Here is a 25,209-nt window from a genome sequence, read left to right on the forward strand (position 1 = left end):
GCTACAAAATGCCAAAGTAATACCACATGTTGGCCAGAATTCAACCAAATGAACCAGAACTGATCCTATTCTGGGCCAAAATTTGCTTTTATTCTGGCCCAGATCTGGCCTACACCTTACACTTGCTGTGTGTGGCAAAGTACAAAAATCCCAGCTTGCATTACAGAATGAATACATTATATAGCTTATTGATGCTACAGTTTTCATTATTTGCTGTTTATTCTGCTGTTTATGTGGATGTTGTTGATTTAGTCACTTTTAGTATCTTTTTTGTGATGTTTGTGAGTTTTGTTAATTTTGTTGATTGTCACCGTTGTTGAGGTTCATACACTGATTATTGATGTCTCTGTGAGCAGAAGTTGAATCATAGAATTTTTTTTAGCTTATAAACCTTCAAAATTCTGTGACGTGCAAGCATGTTATTACATTACTTTTAATAATGGATTAAAACATTGGTGAACATCAGTGAATTATATTAGTTCATCACAAATTCTTTTTATCGCTTTTTTTTTTTTTTTTACTCGGGTTCTTTGCTGTAATGAATAAACTTTTCAAGCAAAATTCTTAAAAAAATTATAGCAGCCCAAAAGAAAATTTATATTAAGAGGTTCAGGGCTATGAGCCCAACTAAAGCAAACACTTTTCTCCATGATGGTGACTTTAGTCTATGTGGTCCACACATGTTTTAAGATAACTGAACCATATTTGCATCTTCTCTAGGCTTCTTCTTTAGGCTCACAGGCACATTAGCCAGACCTTACTGTGTCAAATATTTTCCAAAAGTGGCCCACATTTATTTTAGGATAACTGGGCCACATTTGCCATATCTTCTCTGGCCCACTATAGGCTCAAGTCCATATTAACCATAGATAACTGTGCCAAATATTTGCCAAAAGTGGCCCAAATATGTTTTAAAATAACTGGGCCACTTTTGCCATATTTTCTCTGGGCCACATTAGGCTCACAGCCTCAATAGTCGGAGCTTACTGTGCCAATTATTTGGCAAAAGTGGCACACATGTCTTAAGATAACTGGGCCACATTTACACTTACACGTGTGAGCCATTTTAGGTTTACACTCAGATTACCCTTAAATGACTATGCCACATTTTTGCCATGTGCCCATTATGCCCACATTTGTCCTCCATCATTTGGGCCAAATTTACCACTTTCCACATGGGCCACATTAGGCTCACATACAGATTACATTTTGCCAGTGTCAAATCTTTGCCTTAAATGGCCCAAATATGAATTTGAATCTTTGCCCCCCTTTTGCCATTGCACAGGTGGGCCACTTCAGGCTCACATTCATTTTGTCTGGGCCGAAGGAATACCACCAGTGGCACATAACTGCCTAACGTGGCCCACATTCGTATGCTATCTGGGTAATGGGTGTTCTTGCTTCATGGTTATTAGCACATTTTTGCTTTAACCCCATCGGAACCATATGCTAGGCAAATACACGAGGTAAGGATTAAACTGGGGTGTATTGCGATGTCTTCATGATAGATACAAGGATGGCTTTGCTGCAGCTTGCTGTGTAGAATGTCTTTTCTTCTGCAATGAGGTCTGTAACATTAGAACTTGAGGACTTGGTAGTCTGAAATTGAAGTAGACAACAGCCAAAATGTGCACAAGTAGCAGTCTGAGCATACTTGGTCATGCCCAACTGAGCCTGGTTTCTCTCAAGGTTTTTTTCCCCTTCACTTTCTGTTTGAATGGGGGAACATCAAATTCTCCAAAATTGCATGCCAAGCTTACGACTGAATTTCATATTAGGAATCATCAATACAATTAAACAACAGCTGTCTCTTTAGTTTCTAAACATTTGAATCACTCAAAATCTGTAGAAACACAAATCTGGACTGAGCCCCTCTCCCGGAGAATCATCAGTATATAGTGATAGCGTATTGGCTCCTTTACTAGAAGGTGGGGCTTTATTCTCTTCCTCATTCAAAACTATACAAGTGACATGTCTTATGTTTTCTATAGTCTCTGACTGTATGTCAAATATGTAAGTTTAAAAATGAGATATCATGGGAAAAGGGGATTTGCAGAAAAAACTAAGACTGTAAAAGTTTTGTGTACACTAGAGCATACCATACAAATCAAGAATATAATGAACTCAGAGTGCGCAATGACACCTGCAGAGTAACAGCAGTACACTTTGGGTGCCAAATGTGGGCTATTGGTGCCAGATTTAGCTGAGGAGGCCAAATATCAACAAATCATCTTCTAAATTACCAATGAAATTTTATACGCTGACCTCTTTGAAAATTGTTGTATAATTTCAGAGAATTTGAGACATGGGAAAGATGTTCCCAGAGAGAATCAGAGCAAATATCAACCAGCTGTAGGCTCACCCATCCGGACTAATCAATTTGTTTATCAAACAAATCACTTAATAAGCATTCGTGCCTGTTTTTTCCTGGGTGGCAGAGTTTGAGGAAAGTCTGTTGAAGCCTCACAAGGAGTCATGACAGCCTAAACAGGACCACCCATACCTCCAAACTGTGTTGCCTCAAATCGCTCCATCCTGCTGGAGTAGCCTCAGCCTCATCATGTACACCAAATGGTTCTTTTTGTGTGACAAGATGAAGTTTGAGCAGCCAATGTTTAGCATGTAAGGTCAGTGTAGCTAATGTGATGGGTGCGACAGCTTTGGCAAAGCAACAGCCGTGTTGTGTACTGGTGACATAAGCCCAGGAAATAAAAGGACAAAACCCATGACCCAAAACCCATGATGAGTTGGGTGCATGACAAGATCTGACAGATCTTCACACACTCCCGTGTGCACTCTGTCTCTCTCACACACACCATTTACATATCCATCATCCACAACTGAGTCATGAAGTCTCAGAGGTTTTTAATGGCTATCACTTCATGTTGTGCCAGACCGCACTCCAGTCCGTCGACTCTATTTCTGCTAAGACTGTGCGCTGCCACTCTTTCACAAACATTTGTTTTGCATAGGGCAAGCGGCAGAGGGAAACGAAGAAGGGGGGTGGAGGGGCAGGAAAGGCAAAAATAAAAGTGTCAGATTTGGAGGCTGCAAAGCTTAGCGGTTCACCCGGGTGTAAATAGGCCAGTGACCGCTTCACATGCATGTCGGATGAGGTTTCAGGCACGTACCACAGCTTGCTGTTCTGCTGAAAGCTTGTGCCAGCTTTGCGGTCAACTTTTATCCCTCGTTATAATTCAGTCATGTATCTAAACACTGGAGATCTTTGCTTTATGTATTCTCTCACGTTACATACAAACACGGCTCTAATGCTAATTTTCCTAAGCCACTTGTGTCAACATGTTGTATATACTTTTAAGAAATACAGTCATCAGCATGACCTGTACAATCCTCTTTAAATTTGAATCTGGTCATTGGGACATAAAACACAAGGGAGGTTGCATTTGGCATCCAGCATTTTTTATCAGAAGAAAAAGTCCCAGAGAGCCTACTTTATGCAGACTGTGGTTCCAATTTGCCAAAAAATCCCCTGGAAGTAGTAGTAATCATAAGGAGCTTGATTAGCTTTAGATATGTTCAATTGGAGCTATGGTCTGCATGGTAGTGGCTCTCCAACTAGAGAATCTTGAATCTGATCGATTATGGATTTGGCTTCATATGGCAGATGTAAAAGTGGTCTTCTATTCACTGGTGGTAGTCTAATTATTGTCTGAATTGATTAATGTGAACTCTGGAGTTAATGCTGTTGAAATTAAAACTGTCTATGGTATTCTGAGGCTATGGACCTCATTCATTTATTTTCGTTTGGCTTAGTCTCTATTTCAGAGGTCACGACAGAGGAATGAACTATTGGTTCACCACGCCAACTTTTCCAGCATATGTTTTACTCAGCAGGTGCCCTTCCAGCTACAACCCAGTATTGGGAAACACTCATACACTGTCATTCACACTCATACACTATGGCCAATTTTGTTTATTCAATTCACCTATACTGCATATCTTTGGATTGTGGGGGAAACCGGAGCACCATGAGGAAACCCACACACGAACACAGGGAGAACATGCAAACTCTACACAGAAATGTCAACTGGCACAGCTGGGACTCGAACCAGTGACCTTCCTGCTGTGAGGTGACAGTGCTAACCACTGAGCAACTGTGAATTAAGACAAGTTTTCCTTGAGAATCAAGCAAGTTTTCCTTGAGAATAAAAAAGTGGAGTTATATACAATGTATGTAAGCTGAATATCTAATAATACATGTTAATACCAGGTAGAAACAGAAGTGCATCTAGGCTAACATTTAAAATTAATGCTAATAGGAGAAAATGGTTGGTTGAACACTGAAAATGTATCTTAATACGAGGTGGAAATGTAATGCATCTTGTCTGACCACTAAGTATGCATGTTAATACCAGGAGGACAAAGTAATGCATCTAGGTTGACCACTGTAAATGCATGTAAATACCAGCAGGAAACAATAATGCATCTAATGCAACCACTGAAATAGCGTGTTAATACAAGGAGGAAATGCCACTGCATCCTTGTTGACCGCTGAAAATGCACAATAATACCAGGAGAAACCAGGATTACACCAAGCAACCAACTCAAGTATGAAAACAGCTTAAGAGACAATGAATTAAACAGAACTACTTTGAACCCATTTTCTAATAACCCATACTAGCCTACTAGTCTTTGCTCTCAGTCCAAAATTTTCCAAACTGTGCTCAGTACTCCACTCCCATATAGGGATTATTGAATGGTGAGATTAAGGTGCGAATGAGAAAAATATGCTGTAGATGGCAACCATATCAAAGTGTTGATGCATTTGAGGTTCATTCCTCAACTGGTCTTAAGATCAAATAGTGTAAAACTGTTTTTCAAAACAGAATTAATGCATTTTTATGCTGTATAAAAGTCGCACAAGGCGTATTTACTAGTGTAGTGTGAGATCTCCAGCATCTGTCCAAATCAGACCAAACAATAAAAGTCTCCGTTAGATGAAGTGTGAGCTGAGCCTTTTCATATGGCAACTTTTACCACAGATGTTTGTTAAAATTAAGTGTGAGGACACATTTGGTTGTCAAAAAGCATAATCACAACCTACTAACAGCTCCACTGTTTCAGTTCCAGTCCGTTTTTAGCCTCAATTGCGACCTCGTAAAGTGGTGACCACATGTTTATTGGGAGGAGTTTACGAGAGTCGGCTGCATTGCAGATAGTGTGTGTAAAAAGGTGGAGGCTGGCTGTTGTCATTAGACCGCTGAATGCTGTGTTGACAACAAGCAGCACAAGTCAGAGGCAAAGCTCTCTGGGATGGCTGGTTAGTGTTAGGTCCTCTGCAGCACATCTGTCTTCTGTTAGATGCCTCATTGGGGGCCAAAATACCGTGAAACTTTAATCAGACTCATCCTTTTTTTTAAATTGGAGTTTATTCAAGTAGTCATAATTGCAGTTTCTTCTAAGAAAAGAATTGTTAGCAGGGAAAGAAAAATAAGGCCTTGATGGGACTCAAATTGGTGGAGCATTTAATATATTCCCATTTACCCTTTTCAATTGAGTATTGAAAGTGTTTTGTTTTATCCACACAAGTGGGTATTGCTGCAGCCCAGAGACCTCCAAGTGGGAGGTATTAAACCGCAGGTTGGCTGGGTTTAGGTGGTTTAGGTGGAGTAGATATGAATAAAATACATCAGGTTACTGTGAATTTGGGTTTAGGGTTGGGGTAGGTGTAGACATTAATAAAACAACAGGTTGCTGTGAGGTTGGCTTTAGGGTAGGTGTAGGTGTTATGAAAACACAAAAGGTTACTGTGAGGTTGGGTTTAGGGTTAAGGTAGGTGTAGACGTAAATAAAACACAACAGGTTACTGTGAGGTTGGGGTAGGTGTAGATGTTAATAAAACACAAGTTAGTGAGGTTGGGTTTAGGGTTAAGGTAGGTGTAGACGGTAATAAAAGACAACAGGTTACTGTGAGGTTAAGTTTAGAGTTGGGTAGGTGTAGACGTTAATAAAACACAAAAGGTTACTGTGAGGTTGGGTTTAGGATTGGGCTAGGCGTAGACGTTAATAGAACAAAAGGTTACCGTGAGGTTGGGTTTAGGGTTGGGGTAGGTGTAAACAATAATAAAACACAACAGGTTACTGTGAGGTTGGGTTTAGGGTTGGGGTAGGTGTAGACGTTAATAAAACAACAGGTTACTGTGAGGTTAGGTTTAGGGTTGGGGTAGGTGTAGATGTTAATAGAACAACAGATTACTGTGAGGTTGGGTTTTTGGGTTGGGGTAGGTGTAGGTGCAGATGTTAAGAAATACAACACAGTACTGTAAGGTTGGGTTTAGGGTTGGAGTAGGTGTAAACAATAATAAAACACAACAGGTTACTGTGAGGTTGGGTTTAGGGTTGGGGTAGGTGTAGACGTTAATAAAACAACAGGTTACTGTGAGGTTGGGTTTAGGGTTGGGGTAGGTGTAGACGTTAATAAAACAGGTTACTGTGAGGTTGGATTTATGGTTGGGGTAGTTGTAGACGTTAATAAAACAACAGGTTACTGTGAGGTTGGGTTTAGGATTGGGGTAGGTGTAGAGTTTAATAAAACACAACAGGTTACTGTGAGGTTGGGTTTAGGATTGGGGTAGGTGTAGAGTTTAATAAAACACAACAGGTTACTGTGAGGTTGGGTTTAGAGTTTGGGGTAGGTGTAGAAATGTCATGCATAAGACATTAAATAAATAAAAACTCCAGTTTTGTACAACCCACTTGGAGGTCATGTCCCACCCACTTGTAGCTGGCTCCAACCTCCATTTATATCCTTCTCCATCCACATCTACTTCTGCAGAACTCTGAATTTAAAAACTGTACCTAAACCTCTGTAATTAATAAAAATATGAACCCAATGCTATAAGCTAGAGAAAAATTCCTACGATGCAAAAAAGAATAGATGTTCTAAAAACATGTTTCAATCCTAGTCCCTTCCATTGGTCAGAAAAACTAATAACCATGCAAATAGACTCAAAATGTAATTTGTTACTAATGTTTTGGTATTTAAATACTAAAAGTGAAATTCGGTGGCTCAGTGGTTAGCACTGTTGCCTCACAGCAAGAAGGTCTTGGTTAATTGAATAGACTAAATTGGCTGTAGTGAGTGTGTGTCAATGACCTTGTATGGTTGTTTCCCAGTACTGGGTTGCGTAAAACATATGCCAGAATAGTTAGTGGTTTCATTCTGCTGTGCCAACCTCTGAAATAGAGGCTAAGCTGAAGGAAAATTAATGAATTAAGTGTAATTCACTTTAATCTTTAAACTTTTTGGTTGCAGTTAGAAATACTTTAAGAGCACCTGAGCTCTGTTGAAATCCATTATACAAGATTCCTACTCAACTAGCTCATAAAACTGTCTGCAGATATCTTCTGGCCCTGCCTACCCATAATCAAACCTTTGACAGATTTTATTAACACGTACACAGATATTAAACTTTGTTTCATTCTTTTCTGGAATGCCTACAGTATGTGATAAATTACTCTCACAGTGATAAACGGACACTATGCCCTTGAGGGATTTTTAAGTAAGCTCCGTTTCATTGTCAACCTATTAAATTATTTATTTTTACAATTACTTTAAGCATACTGCAACAAAATGGCAAATATAAAACTGCACAAATAGTGATTACTTTAACAAACCTTTATTGAACAATTGAAGCTGAAAGATTCTGTGACTGGGGAACATATTATTGCTTTTAAAAACCTAAAAACTGGGGTCATATTATTTCCAATGCTGTTTCCTGTTATATCAATTGCATAGCACGATGGAAAAAGTTTCTATAGCTAAATCATTTTTGATTGGATCCTGGCCTGAGGAGGATCTGCAAATGAAAAAATGTAAACGTTGCGACTGCACTTCCTCTAGCTTTGATATCGGAACTCTCGCCAGCTCCCTGAAAGTAACCTTGTCTTCTAGAATATGTATTTATCATTACTATAAACTCTGACCTGAGCGGAAATAGGCAGCACACGGCCTGCTTTTGATCCTCTTGTAAAAAGTTGGATTGATTTTATGGCATTTACGCAGATCTTTATTACAGCACTCACTCTCAATCCCATTCATGCACTTGTGTGAGAATAAATTCTGCGTTGTTGGTCATCTCTGATGAGAGTAACCAAAATTTGTGATTACAGGAAGACAAATTAGATTTAAAACCAATTCGAAATGTTTTTACCTTTGAGTTTACAAGCCATTCTTGCGGAAACTTTTTGAAATAGCTTCCCAAAAGCTACTCCTGATTTAAAGCTGATGGATGTAGGAAAGATCAAGATGACCTGAAGATGGAAAGCATTAAGTCTTACATTGTAAGTTGACAACCTGGCAATATTTGTATGGTGTGTAAATAATAAACCACCTCATTTGCATCACAATTTGGAGGATGCTACTGCATTGAGGTGCAGGATTCCCCACTGAAATATTACTGAAATATTATCTTGGAAATTCTCAAGCAACCCAACTGGCAACAACAACCATGCCACATTCAAAGTTATTAAAATCACTTTTATTCTAATGACCAGTTTGAGGTCATCTTGACCACGTCTACATGCCTTATTGCATTGAGTTGCTATATGCTCGGTGGATTGAATGTTTGCTTTATCGGGCAGTTGATAAGGTGTACCTGGTGAGGTCTAATTGTAAGAAATATTCTCATATCTAATATTTAAAGAATCCATGGGAGGGGGATAAAAAAAAAAAAAAAAAACATTCTGTTTAATCTGACATAAAGTGTTAAAGAAATCCAGACAGCTGAAGTCATGGTACAATGAAAATCCGCTTGGCTAAATAGTGTTATACCATGTTTTGGTTACTAAAGAGAATCAAAATAAGGGTAGATAGGTGAGGCCAGATGTGAAAGGCGTTGATTGGCTGCATTTCAATATCCAATCTTTCCAGTTGGCATTATCTTTTATGAAGGAAAGATGAGAGAGGAGAAGAGAAAGGAAAAGAGGTTATCTGCAAACAACATGGGTAGGGTGTGGGTTTTTACGTAGGTGCTAATCTAAGTGGTTTTATCTGTGTCTGACATTGTGACTGTCGTATCATACCATTGTCTGATGAAAGACATCTGCACGGAGCTCTTGATTTAAAGATATTTTGTTCTGACAATATTTACGGAAGAAACGAGATGACATTCAAATACTTTGGGCCATTCTGTTAAAGAGCCCATTAAACTGTTCTTTTACTACTATTTACTTGGTAACCCGGGCTCATTCTGAAAACTTCACAGGTAGCAGAGTATTCTGGCCCAGATTTGGCATAAAGCTGGCACAGGAGGCATTCATCTGGCACTGGCATACAGCATGTAGGCCAAATATAGCCCAGGTTTGGCTGAGGTGGCACCATCTTTAAGGCGGCACACAAGATTTGGGCCAGATGTAAAATGTAGTATTTGGCCAGATGTTAAAAATTGACATGTGGGCTACGTGATTTAGCCTGTCTTGACCCACATTTAAAATACATAAAAAATATTTTTGAGTAAAGAAAACAATTCAACCAATCAGGTCGCTTAGAGAAATAGCACGCCCATAGTGTGCTTAAAGTGCAATGCTCCATGGGTTTATAAATGTTATTGCAATTGTGACACACCAACCTATCTGGCCCAGTTCAGGCCTGAGTTATTAACTTGACTGAGACTTGACACAGATTTGGTCCATGTTTGGCGAGTGCCATTTGTGTATGCTTATCTCATTTCAATTGTCGAGAGGTTGCTGTCAACTGACAAACTGACCAACCAACCGATCCCCTCACCCACCGCCTTTCCTTAACCCAACCGATAGCCTTTTAAAAACACAGATTGATCAGTGGGCACAATCAAATCAGCTCACAACAAAAAGGAACACCGATTTATTTATGCATGCAACTGGTTTGTTTTCAAAATAATCAAGTCTTAATATTCATTATTAAAATCTTTGTATATAAATCTAAACAAGAACCCAGACTTTTAGCATCCTGCCAATGGCAACAAAGTGTTTTCCCTTTAAAAAGGCAATCCAACTTCATATTACACAGTGCACATTTTTGTTTAGTCAAATTCCCTATACAGATTTACTACTGTCATTCATTCATTCATTTACCTTCAGCTTAAAGCTGATTTATACTTCTGCGTTGAGTGATAGGTGTGACCCATGGTGTCTGCCTTGCAAGTAGTCATGCATTTATACTTCTGCGTGCTATTTGTGTTGCTCTGCAAAACACTTCCAAATCGCTAGCTGGCAGTAAGTTTTTATGTTCCTCTGTGTCGAGTTTCTTTGTGGGTATTTAGTTTTTTTCTAAACGCTACAAGTAGCTGAAACTCACTCATTCAGAGGCAGGAACTGTTGAACATGCAACAACTTTAATCATAAAGGTATACACAAAACAAAAGTTTCCATCTGGAGCTCCTTCACGGGACTCGACAATTGTAAACACTCGCTCCATTGGGCTCGCAGGTCTCAGCACCACTCACGCTCATCACCGCTACCAAACCGACCAATCACAGAGCTTGTGCTATGCATTGTTGTGATATGTAGTTAAATTTTTTGAGAAGTGGCATCGTCTACGTCAGCCTTGTCAAGGGCTATGCGACTGCTTTTTCATAGATGCCCTTCAAGTCGCAACCCAGTACACCCATAGACTCTCGCATTCACACACACAGTCATACACTACAGCCAATTTAGTTAATCCAATTCACTTATAGCACATGTCTTTGGACTGTGGGTGAAACCGGAGCACCCGGAAAAAAACCCACGTGAACAAGGGGAGAAAATGCAAAGGACACACAAAAATTCCAACCAGACTCGAATCAGCGACCTTCTTTCTGTGAGGCGACAGTGCTAACCACTGAGCTATTATTAGCGCCTTCTTGAATATGGCATTGATCCTTTTCTCTACTTCTCCCTATCCTTGACTACATAGTTTCTGATGATAAATGATTGTAATGCAAACGGTGAATGCAAATGGTTATCTGTTCAGCATTTGACATCACAGGCATTTTGCAGCTTGGGGATATAAAAGTAACAGAATGTTTTCATAATAAAAGCACATTTATCTCAAAACATCAAGAAATGCGATTGCTCATGATACAACCCCTCTAAGGCTGGCCGTGTTTGACTTCAGAGGCACACATTGTAAACAGTGCATGACTTGAAGCTACCATTGGCTCATAGCTGGATCACTAGAATGAAAGTAAGATCTTATCTCACAGCAAGCCAGATTTCTATGCTCTAACCCAATGGTTTTGGTTACATCCACATTTAAGGATTATAAATTCATCATACATAAGCCCCTTTGATCTGCATACATCAATAAAACAATTGGAGATGTTTCTTTGTACAGCCATAATTTTTAGATGTATAGACTGTACACTCACAGGACTTTATGTTAGGTACACATGTTAAATTGCTAATTAATGCAAATATTCAATCAGCCAATCACATGGCAGTAACTGCATGTGTCCACCCTTGTGCATTGTTCAAACAGACTACCCTCTCATTATGTTCAAGGCTGCTTTTGCCCCATTGACTTCCGTGATAACCACGTTTTTTGATTGCAAAGCCAAGACACCAAGTAATCATGCATTCTTGACTGTTGGTGGTTTTTTCTCTTGGGAAGAAGTAAAATTTGAATCATTCATTCATTTTCAGCTTAGTCTTTTTAATTTGTATAATTTTTATCTTTTATTTTTTGTACAATTTTTACTGTTGATCATCAGTTGGGACCAGAGTTGAGTGTAACGCATTCCACAGTAGTGTGTTCCACATTAACGTGTTTTTATATTCTAATTACATTTTTAAGGAACGCAGTAATGTAACGAATTACATTTTAAATTTGTGTAATTTGATTACAGTTACTTATGTCAGTTTAATTTAGATAATGTTTTCTGCTAAAACGTCAGTTAATATGCATGTGATTTTAAATTGCTGGAGAACGCAAGCTGAAATGGTTTGCTGGTGAGAGTGTTTGCTTCTTCAAGTGGAAATACAGACATGACTTTCATTGAGCGTAAACAAAAACATTGCTGTGAAATTCAGTCTAAGTCTCTAAAGTACTTTCGACTACTTTTAACTTGACCAACAACTTGTACAAGCACTTGAACAGATAGCATTCTATGACAACATTCATCACCAAGGAGGACACTGGTGCCCAAAAATACGGTGGTCCAACTCAGCCTAAACAGCCACATCGGAATTTTTGTGCAGGATCAGGAGTGAAGGTACGTTCTGAATGTGAAGAGGAGCATAGCTGCTTGTGAAGCCGTTCACATATCATGTCTTTTGCACGCACAAACAAAGTTTTTTCAGCCCAGGCTTATTCTGATTACCTACCCCTAAAATTCTGGAGAGTGCCAAATACATCACAGGAGCTAAATTTTTTTTTACAGTTTTTGTTTTCGCGACTCCGCCGGAGGTCACTGTGTACACTTTTTGAGATCTCAAATTTCTCTCACGAGTGCCATTCACATCTGCTCTTCTCGCAATAATTCACCAGAGTCTGCTGTTATTTGACTGACTGACTGACAGACTGACTGACTGACTGACCGACCGACCAACCAATATCCCCACTCACCCTTTTACCTAAACCCAACCGATAGTGTTTTCAAAAGCACCGATTCACCAGCATCCACCCCCAGATAGCATAGGAATGTGGGCCACTTTAGGCAGTTATGCGGCACTGGTGGTAGTCCTTCGGCCCAGACAAAATGAATGTGAGCCTAAAGTGGCCCACCTGTACAATGGCAAATGAGGGCCAAAGATTCAAATTCATATATGGGCCATTTAAGGCAAAGATTTGGCACTCATGGCAAAATGTCATCTGAATGTGAGCCTAATATGGCCCATGTGGAAAATGATACATTTGGGCTGCTGTAACTTTGCTTGAAAAGTTTATTCATTACAGCAAACAAGCCAAGTAAAAAAAAAAAAAAAAAAAAAAAAAAAATTAAAATAAAGTGAGGCACAACCTGTGATACAAAATAAATTAATTAAAATTTACCAATGTTTAAGCCATTATTAGAAGTAACGTAACATCATGCTTGCAAATGTCACATAAATATGAAGGTTTATAAGCTAAAAAAATTATATGGTTCAGCTTCAACTCACAGAGACATCAATAATCAGCGGATGAACCTCAACAATGGTGACAATTAAAAAAATGAACAAAACTCACAAAAATCACAAACAGGATACTAAAAGTGATAAAAATCAACAACGTCAACATAAACAGCAGAATCAAAAGCAAGTAAGAAAAACTGGAGCATCAGTGAGCTATATAAAGTGTTCATACTGCAGTGCATGCTGGGATTTTTATACTTTGCCACACCCAGCAAGTGTAAGGTGTAGGCCAGATCTGGGTCAGAATAAAAGCAAACTGTGGCCCAGAATATAGTCAGTTCTGGTTCATTTGGTTGAATTGTAGCTGATATGTGGTATTGCTTTGGCTTATTTGTGGCCCAGATCTGACAATCAGGAGCGGACCGCCCTAGAGCCATCATTCTATTCAGTTTGTGGTCCAGATGTAAGTGTCTGGTGTGGGCCGGATCTGGTCCAGAATAAAAGCAAACTGTGGCCCAGAATAGGGTCAGTTCTGGTTCAGTCGGTTGAATTCTGGCTGATATGTGATATTGCAATGGCTTAATTATGGCCCAGATCTAGCAAAAAGGAGCGGACCGCTCAAGTGCCATCATTCCATGCGATATATGGGCCGGATGTAAGTATCTTGTGTAGGCCGGATTTGAGCCACATGAATTTTGCTAGCTGGGCCCACTTCCCTAAACCTAACCGGCAGTGTTTTGAAAATCAATCCATATAAAGAATGCGACAAAAGAACACGACAGCCTAATTTTTACCACGTTTCTAGATTTTACCACATTCTCACAATGTTATTTACTTGATTGGCTTTTGTTTTTGTCTTACCTGCTTTCTGGAACCATTCTTCACTTGGACTTAAACTCCATTGTCAACTCCTCATCTCAAATTCTGTGACGTACGCGAGGAGCCACTGGACAAACTGGCAACAGCGGAAAAGCTGTCCACACTGAGGTCACCCAGCTAGCAAAATTCACATGGCTCAAATCCGACCCACATACCGCATTGAATGATGGCACTTGGGCGGTCCGCTCCTGTTTATCAGATCTGGGCCACAATTAAGCCAAAGCAATACCACATATCAGCCACAATTCAACCAAATGAACCAGAACTGACCCTATTCTGGGCCACAGTTTGCTTTTATTCTGGCCCAGATCCGGCACACACACTGTAAAAAATGTCTGTGATTTTAACAGTAAAAGTCTGTAAAATCTACAGTGAAAGCCTGTTAAATGATTAATAGCTCATTTCTGTACAAAATACGGAAAATAACCGAAAGAGTGTCTGAAATCTCACCATACACCCTCATCTACTAGTCCCTAAATTGGACAAGTTTAGTCCACTAGAAAATGTGATAGACCACAAGTGAGTAAATTCAGACACTGATGAACACCTGCTGTTAACAAGCACAAATTACTGAAGGAAGGAACAAGAAATAAAACTACAGACACAGCCTCACACCAAACCTACAGAATTAAAACAGAGGATTAAACAACTCCATTAAATAACAGCATTAGCATCTTCACTGATTTACAGTTAACTTCATTTCTGTCACATCAAAGAATATTTGATAATTAACAGAGGTTTATGTTTTTATTGAACATGTTTGATTTGACCTCTCTATCATGGAGATCAGAGGCTGCTTTAGTTGGGATCTTGAACCGTTACTCTTCTAACTTAATGTTTTTTCTGACTGTCATAACTGTTTCTGAAACTCATAGGTTATAGCAAGAGAGACAAAGAGAAAATATGCTGTATGCACTTAATTGTAACAGGTTTCAATTCTGATATTTTATATATTAGATTAGATATCTCTGCTGAGATCTTGAGAAATTTTAATTAGGTATTATTTTATTTAGAGTTTTATTTTCAGTTGATTTCATCTTTGATTTTGGCTGTAATTTGTGTTATTTGGTCTTGTTTTTCTTTCCTTCAGTGATTCTGCTTGTTAACTGTTGTTTATCAATAATTATTAATCCTCCTTTAATTAGACACTAATTATCTCATTAACTTCATCACTGCCTGAGTGTTCAACCCTCTGTAGTGAGGGCTCTAGTGAGGATTTTGCCCTGTGAAATGTATTTTTAATGGAAATATTCTGTAAATTGAATTTCCGAATGTAAAATGTTAAAAACAGTAGATTACTGGCAACCACAGCAGCTGGTATATTATATGGTAAACTCAAGAAAAAAAACCCCCCAAAAAAAACAGTAAAACGTTTTTTGTGTCACTATTGTGGAGGATATTAGCGTCTATGTCCAAGTCCAAGATGAACTAAAGGCATCTGATGTTATGTTGCATCTTCTTGTTTAAATGTAACTGTGTAGTTACTAATGCAGTGAAAATTTGTTTAATTGCAATCACATATGATAACATTAGTGCATTTAATGACTTTACATTTTTGTGCGCTAAGCTACGTTTTTTGTGAACTGAACATTGTATCAGTTCATGAAATACAGTTATTTTCCGTAAATTTAACAGTTCTATAAAAATCCACAGCTGCCGGTATTTTTCCGTAAATTTAATGGATTTTTTTCAACAGTGCACCAGACACTTACATCCGATACTTACATACATGACCCTATTCTTGGCCACAGTTTGCTTTTATTATGGCCCAGATCTGGCCTACACCTTACACTTTCTGGGTGTGGAAAAGTACAAAAATCCCAGCATGCATTGCAGTATGAATACATTCTATAACTTATTGATGCTACAGTTTTCATTATTTGCTTTTGATTCTGCTGTTTATGTTGAAGTTGTTGATTTTATCACTTTTAGTATCCTTTTTGTGATGTTTGTGAGTTTTTTTCATTTTGTTAATTGTCACCGATGTTGAGGTTCATCTGCTGATTATTGATGTCTCTGTGAGCAGACGTTAAACCATGGAAACCTTCATATTTCTGTGGCATGTGGAAGCATGTTATTACGTAATACTTCTAATAATGGATTAAACATTGGTTAATATCAGTAAATTATATTATTTCATCAAAGATTGTGCGTCACTTAATATTATTGTTTTTTTATTTTTTTTTACTTAGCTTGTTTGCTGTAATGAATAAACTTTCCAAGCAATGTTCTTAAAAGTTACAGCAGCCCAAAATTTATATTTAGAGGTTCAGGGCTATGAGCCCAACTAAAGCAAACACTTTTCTCCATGATGGTGACTTTGGTCTATGTGGCCCACATTAGCCAGAGCTAACTGTGCCAAATATTTGCTAAAAGTGGCCCAGGTTTGTTTTAGGATAACTGAGCCACATTTGCCATATCTTGTCTGGGCCACTATAGGGTAATGGCTGCATTAGCCAGAGTTTACTGTGCCGAATATTTGCCAAAAGTGGCCCACACATGTTTTAAAATAACTGGGCCACATTTGCCATATTTTTTATGGGCCACATTAGGCTCACAGCTGCAAAAGCCAGAGTTTACTGTGCAAAATATTTTCCAAAAGTGCCCACATACGTCTTAAGATAACTGGGCCATATTTGCACTTACACATGTGAGCCACTTTAGGTTTAGACCCAGATTACCCTTAAATGACTATGCCACATTTTTGCCGACTGTAGTCCTCCATCTTTTGGGCCAAATTGATCATTTTTCACATGGGCCACATTAGATTTACCTTCAGATTACATTTTCCATAAGTGCCAAATCTTTGTCTTAAATGGCCCATATATGCCCTCCTTTGCCATTGTACAGGTGGGCCACTCCAGGCTCACATTCATTTTGTGTGGGCAGAAGGAATACCACCAGTGCTGCATAACTGCCTAAAGTGGCATCATACAGCATCATACTGCTCTGTATCGTTCATTTTAAAGACAAAATGCAGCCGTACATTCCTCTGGCTAGTCAATTCGTGACCTCCAGAAATGTATATATGGCTACTTTTTAAGAATGAGCCTATGTTGTTGTTTTTTGCACCGTAACTGATGATCACCAGTGAAAATCACAAATGTTACTTCCTCCCAACAGGGAAAACCACCAACAATCAAGAATGCATGATTACATGGCTATAATCAACATATATATATATATCATGATATATTAGCATATATATGACATATGATATCATGGCTTTGCAATCAAAACATGTTTTTATAATGGAGGTTAATGGGGCAAAAACAGACACAAACATAACGGAAGTGTAGCAATTTGCCCAGAGTGAATCGTTGAGTTTTTGAAAAATTCTAAATCATTTTCTTAAAATATGTGTCAAAATAAGATTTGTGACCAAAAATCATTCCATTTTTGTTGAAACACAGAAGAAGTTGTGGTTGAATTAATTCTCCAAATCACCCATGAAAACATCCCCAACAGCACACAAGGCTAAGGAATCCAGGTCAAGATGATTTGCTGAAGGTCAAACTGAGCATTAGTATGAGGAAGAAAGGGGATTTAAATGACAGTTGGTGCCAGAAAAGGTCTGAAAAAGCGTAAAAACCAAATGAGCGTCAGTCCTGTGTGTGAAAATGCCTTGTAGATGCCAGTGGCAATTTATTTTGATTTTTACATGGCTACTTGCCACAAAACTTATAAAATGAGACACAAAACAATGTTCCGAGCTGTAATATTTGATCAATTCTTTATTTAAAGACAATGCTGACGGAAATTGAACAGCTGAATGGAGCATACACTAGCCTATGAAATTTTAACTTCCCAACAATAATAAACATAAACGTATTCACTGACGGTCAAGATGAATGTCATTACTAACTAATCAGAATGAAAGATTTTATACAGACGTGTAATAATTCATGGCAAAAGTGCACTTAAAGTTCAAATCCTCTCAAACTGTTATCTTGAACATGTCACCAGATATCTATCCCACAGAGCAGCTTTCCGACGTGAATTACTGTAGATTTACACAATGAATGTGCTGAAGATATGGAGCAAAATCAAGTTGTCAATAAATGTATTGCATGCAATGATTTTGAGGTCACGTCATAACAGTATTGTGCCAGATACAGAGGATACAGCAAAGTCTGGTATTAAGCTTAGTTATTAAAGATGTGCTATGAAACGTTTATTCTGATGACTGTAAGCTTCCCCATCCTTCAGTCTGCAGTCACACCAATTATCCTTCATTAATTACAGGATACAAGACAAACCCAGAACTCTAAAGATGGTTTAATCATGCTTCACTCGCGAGTGTTAAATGAACGCTTAATGACAGGGATTAAAGATCAGTGAGAGATTGAAAAGAAGGGAATTAAAAGAGAGGAGAGGGGAGTGGTGCGCCCCAGGAGATCATCTGCTAAAGCAGGTGGGTGGCAACCTCCAGTCTAGTTATTTATTTAGCTTGAACTGCACAGTGACCATAGAGATGTGTTCAAACACTCTTCGGTATGGCTAGTAACAATCCTCAGGGGAAATATATTTTTAAGGATAATGTCTTGCTTTCCATTACTGTGTCAGATACTGTAATAAAGGTGTGTCCAAATGTCTGACTAATACTATATAGGTTTTCCAGTTTTGGTGACCACATCACGATACATTTACAAAAGTTGTTTTTCATAAATCAAGACAGACCCATTGGTGCTTCAGACTATATTTACGTGCTTTAGATTATATTTGTTTGCAAATCTGTGAAATTGTAATTAAAATTACAATGTACTACAACATATATGTGACTGCAGTCACTATTGTGTGATTTCTAGAACAAATTAACTCTACTGGGCTGTATGATAGATACAAATTTTTAGGGATGTCTCGATCAGGTTTTTTTGCCCTCGAGTCAGAGTCATTTGATTTTGAGTATCTACCGATACTGAAACCAGTGTTGCCAAATTGGAATTTCAAAGTATCTTTCCAGAACCTCAAGATTATCGTATTTGGAGGAAAATTAACATACACAAGTCAAGCGAAAAGTATATAGTTGTTATCTAGACAAATAGCGTTTTGACATGACTTGCAAACCACAATATGTAAAAAAAAATATATACATATAGTAAAAGATATAGTATTTTTTAGGGACGTCCCGATCAGGTTTTTTTCCCTCGAGTCAGAGTTATTTGGTTTTGAGTATCTACCGATACCGAAACCAGTGTTGACAGATTGGAAATGTCAAAGTATCATACCAGAACCTCAAGATTATCGTATTTAGAGGAAAATTAACATACACACGTCAAGCAAAAAGTATATAGTTGTTATCTAGACAAATAGCGTTTTGACATGACGTGCAAACCACAATATGTAAAAAATATATACATATAGTAAAATATATAGTATTTTTAAGGATCATCCAGATCAGGTTTTTTTTCCCTCGAGTCAGAGTCATTTGATTTTGAGTATCTACCGATACCGAAACCAGTGTTGATAGATTGGAAATGTCAAAGTATCAAAACAGAACCTCAAGATAATACTCTCCGTTTGATTAGTGTACAATATTTTTTTGTACACGAATCAAACAGAGAGTATAATCTTGAGGTTCTGGTATGATACTTTGACATTTTCAATCTGGCAACACTGGTTTCTGTGTTTTTAATTATTATTTTGGCTAGAGGAGGGCTAATAATTCAGGGGGGCAAATTATTCTGACTTCACTATACAGTGTTATTGTATATATTATTTTTGAATTTCTGTACTTCAATAATGTTAGATTCCACAGAAAACCATCAAATTTGTTTGTATCTGCTCAATTGTATTATATTTCATGCAGATACACCTTTACAAAATAATTCCAATCAATGTAAAATGATGAATTCAGTGAAAAGAAAGTTATAAGTCATCTTGTGAAATGTTATTCATATTGCAATATACAGTGCTCAGCATAACTGAGTACACCCCATTTTGAAAATGAATATTTTTATCCATTTCTCAGTGTATATAGGCAATGTGTTTGGTGCATTCAAACAAAACTGATTTATTAAACAGATATATTTATTAAAATAACATTTATTTACCAAACATATTTAGAAATTGAAAGATAATACATTTAAATTCATGCAAAATATTGCAAAAAAAATATTGCACTTTTTTTTTTTGCTTCTCTTGATTTTTCCTCTTTCTTAAATTTGTATTTAATATTTTTCTATAACATATAAATTCGGGTGTACTAGTTTTTGGACAGTTTGTACTAGTTTTTGGACAATTTGGCTTCAGTACTGACTAATCTAATGTATATGCACAATAATATTGTATGGCTTCCTATTAAAAATTTGAATTCAAAAGATAGATTTGTAAATGGTGTACATAAATATGCTGAGCACTATATATCGCAGACAAGCTAAATATTTCAGTTGCATAACAGCAAATAAATACTACTTAATAACTTAAAAGTTTCTATAAATGGTAATTTAATACAGTACATTTGCATCGCCTCATTACAGCACATACTACATTCTTTTTTAGTCAGTTTCAGTGATTTCGTGTATGCATATACTGCATATTTATTTATTTATTAATTTTTAATTTGAGGTATTTTTTTAAGTATATAAGTATCTAGTCCAAATACAGTAGTAGCAGTTTTGGCGCTGAGCAGAGCTCTGCCACAGCATGTTTAATTCTGCGTGTCTGCTAGGTGTGTTTTAAAGCGCTTATAATCACAAGCACTTTCTGTTTGATGTGTGTAAGGAGATCTACCATTCACTTTAAAGGATTTTCTGATGTTATATTTTCCAGCTAATGACAGGACTTTGATTTATTTTGTGGCAGCTTGCTGTTTATCTTACTGCCGTGTACAGCAGACGCTGTGTCATGTAAATTTTTTTGTTTTGTGCATGGTGTTATTTTTGTGAGCATTCACGCTTAATATATATGATGACACGTCTGTGTTCGCTCATCTACTCGGCAGAAGCTTCCTCTGATGTGAAGACAGCTCATTTCACTGTGTGTGGCTCCTTCTTTTCATAAGTGTGTGTGCATGTAGCTCATCTCTGTGATCACTCCACATTGATCTGTCGACCATCACATTCAACAAGATGTGGTACAAATTACTACATGCCAAGGATGTGTGTGTGTTGGGGGCTGTGTTTGATGGATACAGCAACACAGCCTGTGTAATTTGCTCCATATGAGTGGGGCTGCCAGTTGGGTTCTGGTTTATTATGGCCGGACAGAGCGGTGGAAAGCAGCCAGCTGTCTGTGGTAGGTGACTCCACAGCTGTCACCTGAACTGACAGGCATCAGTCAAGATGATTCTCTACTGCATCCTTGAAGAGAAGGCTGTGATTTCACTCGCTCCCCACAAGGCCAATTTGTGAAAACATGTAATGTAAACAGCTTTTATGAAGATTACAGTTTGGGTTTGTACATTCTGACAGTTTTATAGTTTCATGACTTTTCTGACAAGCTGTATTTTGTATTGTTATTTTTGTTAATGTGGATTAACGAGTGGCATGGAGCTTAGAGCTCCATACATTTAGACCTTAGAAATGATATTCCCTGTACATTCCAAACCTTCAAGCTTTGGAAGCAAGATATTCTGAAGAATGTTTGCAATCAAAACTTCTGGTGACCATTCACTTCCATACTAGTCTTGTAGATTTTAATTGATATGAGGATGACACAATGTTTAGCTTTTCGGCTAAACTATCCCTTTAAAATCAAACCTGCTCTCATCTGTGCACATAACATGGCTCTAAAAAAGATTTATTCGTCTCAAACTGTTTCTCGTTATCTAGATTTTCACTGCAGCTTAAATGTAAACACAATTTTTTGTGTGTGAAAATACACAAATTACATGTATAAACATACACCAAACAGATGTGAATTCCAAACATTGTCAAGACATGATTTGTGTGTTTTTGCTGTGGTTTGTGTTTAGTAAATTTGCTGAGGACCCCTCAGTATTTTTTTGGACAATTACACTACACTGTCATTTACCTCCCCTTGTATTGTAAACTATGATGTACCAATGATTTCTGCACTCAGGGCAGAGGTTGCACTACTGTTTGTGTCTTCAGGAAGGTTGCTCTATCATTAAGACTTTTGGCTAAAGTGTTTTTGCATATATTTAAGCTTATGTCAGTATCCTATCTGTCGCTCTGTCTGTTTTTTTTTTCTATTTTTCTTGCACTTTCTGTTTGTTTAAAAGTATGGCTGCCTCTAAAATCGCACACATCCATACTATATAGTAAACTAAAAACAGTATGTGAGCAACGTCAGAGTAGTACGTCAGAATTCATAGAATTTGAAAAACAGTAGTAACCAGATGACTCACTACTTACGGCAAGATTCTAAAGTGTGCATCTGTTGCATAATACGCTATCCCATGATGCAATGCAAGAGAATTCATGAATGGAAGTGCATTGACGCAGCTGACGTGGGTAGGTCATGTGATCATGACACAATGGCAGATATAGTATGCCCAAATTTCTACTAATTGCATACTTCCATACTATATAGCACACTAAAAACAGAATGTGAGCTGAGTAGTATGTCAGAATTCATAGAAGTTTTTAGTTACGATACCCCAAAATTATTCCGCTTAAATTTTTACTTATGGGAAGATTCTGAAGATCGCATCTGATGCACGCTATGCTATAAATATATGCTATATGGTGGTAATAGTATGTCCGAGTTCCATTCATACTACTCACATTCATACTCTGTGCTGGGCAGTAGCATCACTACAAGTAGTGACGCTACAAGCTTAACTACATTTCTCAGTAGCATGGCGGTAGCTTCACTGCTTTCTAAATCACAAAGCTATTATTTTAAGCTAGCGCAGTAGCATCCACACAAGCTACATTTACCAATCACGGAGCTGTGAAGCTGTTGTCTGGCCAGTGAAAGTAAATCCTTATGATAGCAAGAATGGAGAATTCTGCTTCTTCGTGTTTTACGGTGGTCGGACAGCTGAGGAATTCTTTTTTGAAGCAGGATATACTTGGATATACCATACCTCCAAGTACATGTTTAAAGTTCATTCTGATGCTGTGCTCTTGTTAGAGTTGACTTAGTTTTACTTTCTTTACTGTGTTTGATCTGCAAATATGGCCAAGTGCACTTAGTTTAATAATACAGTAGTTTCATGTAAATACAGTATTAAACTGTTTAAAACACTATAGTGTTTTTAAACAATACTATAGGGAAGAAATTGAATTAATTTGCTGTGGTAATTTTATAGTTGCGACACAACAACTATAGAAATAATAAGTAATAATAAAGTAATATATAACCCTATATTGTAGGGTTATATAAGTCACATAGGAATATATAAGTACTAACAGCATGTTAATTGCAGTAAATAACTGAACTTAACAATTATTCCCCATATGTTTCATTGTCAGTTTTATTGATCAATAAGACAGAGCTGACTTGGATTGAAGTTGCTTCAATTAAAAAAAAAAAAAAAGTAGCTAAGCTACTTTTGCCATGTAGCTTTTTGCTACATTTACATTTCTCAGGGGGTAGCTTTTAGTGTAGTTAAGCTACATTTTAGGTAGAGTAACAAATAACTTAGCTCACTACATTTTCCAAGTAGCTTGCCCAACACTGTTCAAACTCTATAGAACACGTGTCAATGCCAGTTCCTGGACAGTTTAGTTCTAAACCTAATTAAACACACCTGATTGAACTAATTGAGTGCTTTAGGCTTGTTTGATACCTACAGAAAGGTGTGTTGAAGCAGGGCTAGAACTAAACTCTGCAGGGCTTTGGCCCTCCAGGATTTGATTTTGACACCCCTGTCATAGAGCGTGCTTTTCTAATGGTCAAGTAGTACATTTAAATTAAAATACAGTACCTACTAGCGATTTCAGTTGGTAATTTCGGACATAGCCCACTTTCTTTCTTTCTTTCTTTCTTTCTTTCTTTCTTTCTTTCTTTCTTTCTTTCTTTCTTTCTTTTTTGTCACATCCTCACTGGAAGCAACACAAAGCAACAAGTATGTCTCATAAAAAGTTACGACATGAAAGTGGACGGTGGAGACCAACAAAACCTTTTGCAGTCCTCTAAGGCTGAAGTCTGCCAGAGACATGAGCTCTATATTTTGTTTTTTTTTTTGGCTTATTTTCATAAAATCGGAGATGGGGGACCAAAGAAGGGTTGAGTCTGTTAAGGGGGTTACATTAAAATTGCAGCTGGTCTTTGCCTCATATGATACCTTTCAAGGCTTTCATCCCCAAATTTGGCCCCAGAGAGAAGAGGAGAGGTAGAGAGAAAGAGCAGTATTCATCACATTTTTGTCGATTTGCGCAAGCATCTGCTAAGAAAACATCAGATGCTGAGGCTTAGTTGGGTACAAGGACAGTGTGGTCCTGCAAGAAAGGGGCTTAAGGGTCATCACGGCCTAGTGCACTTCAGTGTTGTTTCATAATGTATGTCCAGCACTGGATTAGATTAACATCAGCAGGGTGCCGCTCAGGGGGCAGGTGTTCACTTTCTTGATATACTTAACGCAGAGTCAAAGAACTGCTGTGACATCATTTCAAACAAAATCAGGCCAAAAATGAAGAGATACAAAACTTTCCAAAGTAAATGTTCCAGAAAAGTTCACTTGGGCTTGCTATTAGGTAATAGGTGTTCGCATTCGACCACTTGGAGAGGCATTGAAAATGCATTCGATCAGATTGTGTTTGGAATGTAAATGTTGTTGTGGTTAAATATGTACAAACAGCCATAAAAAAAAAATCACCTCATCTCTGTGGCTAGTCCCTTTATTAATCAGGGTTTGCCACAGCGGAATGATCACTCAACTTATTCAGCCCAGTACTAGGAAACTCTTATACACTCTCACAATCACACACATACACTACGCCTATTTAGTTGATTCAGTTCACCTATACCGCATGTATTTAGACTGTGGGGGAAACTGGAGCACCCGGAGGAAACCCACGCAAACACAGGGAGAACTACACACAGAAATGCCAACTGGTCCAGCCAGGACTTGAGCAAGCGACCTTTTTGCTGTGAGGTGACAATGCTAACCACTGAGCCACTGTGCCGTCCCTCATATAAATTCATTCAATTTTATTTGTATATGACCCCAAACCCCATCCCTAACTCTGTTCCTCAATGGGGGATGAGCTCACTTGAGTGAGCTGAATTGCATCTAAGGGTGTACTCTGAATTGCACCTAGTCAGTTGGCCTGCCGTGATCTGGTTGGAAGAGGTGTGCCATAGCTTGGTTAGGTTGGGCTTTGGTGTGGTACGCTTGTACTGTGAGTGCAAAGCACGCCAGAGTGCGAAATTGAAGATGCAAACGTT

General features: G+C 38.0%; 1 protein-coding gene across 1 annotated transcript in view; it reads right to left on the bottom strand.

Annotated features, from left to right (window-relative positions):
- LOC130217312 (leucine-rich repeat-containing G-protein coupled receptor 6) overlaps nt 1-25,209 on the bottom strand; it is a 188,075-nt gene that overhangs the window by 52,328 nt on the left and 110,538 nt on the right. The window lies entirely within an intron of this gene.

This window comes from Danio aesculapii, chromosome 23, assembly GCF_903798145.1.
Source record: "Danio aesculapii chromosome 23, fDanAes4.1, whole genome shotgun sequence".
Lineage (NCBI taxonomy): Eukaryota > Metazoa > Chordata > Actinopteri > Cypriniformes > Danionidae > Danio > Danio aesculapii.